Genomic DNA, 810 nt, shown 5'->3' on the forward strand with positions numbered 1-810 from the left:
AAAACAATGGAGGGGGTAACAATGTTCAAGAGGAAGTGTACTCATTACCTCACTCATGTAACTGTAACCCTCTGTATAGTATCTTTACAATAAAAAAATAAAAAAAAGAAAAAAATTAATTGCAAAAATAGCAGGATACATCACCAAGAGCCGTAAAAAAGTCCTCTCTGTTAATAATTTATTAGTCTGTAATTGCACAGATTGTGTTTTCAAATAATCCGCTTTTCAAATATAATGCAGCCACAGAGGGCCATGACTTCATTTTTTTAAGACTAAAACGTCTCATTCCTGTATAATGTCCCATTCATAAATGAGTGGAATCAAAGTCTCTAGTGCCCCTGACGATGAGGCCCTCCCTTGCCAACCACTGGGAAAAATAAATACTACAAAATTCAGTAGGAAGCCACCTTGTTTGGCCAGCTTCACTCTTCCTAGCTCTAAATTTCCCAGGATTTTCCATTTCATGAATCTCGTATTTTCTCCCATAAGCCCAGCCAAGATGGTTACACTTTCTCAATTCTCTTTGCTCACATCCTTATAAAAACAAGTCATTTAAGGATACAGGTGGACCCGTTGCAACAATGAGAAGTACAAGTTTTCATGTTGAAAACGAACTTTATAATTTTGGTGGGAGGGAGGATTGGGTGGGGGGCAGAGGGAGACTGGGAAGGGATGTGAAGGGTAAACAAAGGAGGAGGCTGCAAGGCTTGATAAGAAATGTACTCATTATCTTGCCCATGTAATTGTAACTCCTCTGCACAGTGTGTTCACAATAAAAAAAATGATTTTTAGCATAGGTTTCCCTGAAGT

This window comes from Dipodomys merriami, unplaced genomic scaffold, assembly GCF_024711535.1.
Source record: "Dipodomys merriami isolate MVZ:Mamm:240054 unplaced genomic scaffold, mDipMer1.0.p SCAF_842, whole genome shotgun sequence".
Lineage (NCBI taxonomy): Eukaryota > Metazoa > Chordata > Mammalia > Rodentia > Heteromyidae > Dipodomys > Dipodomys merriami.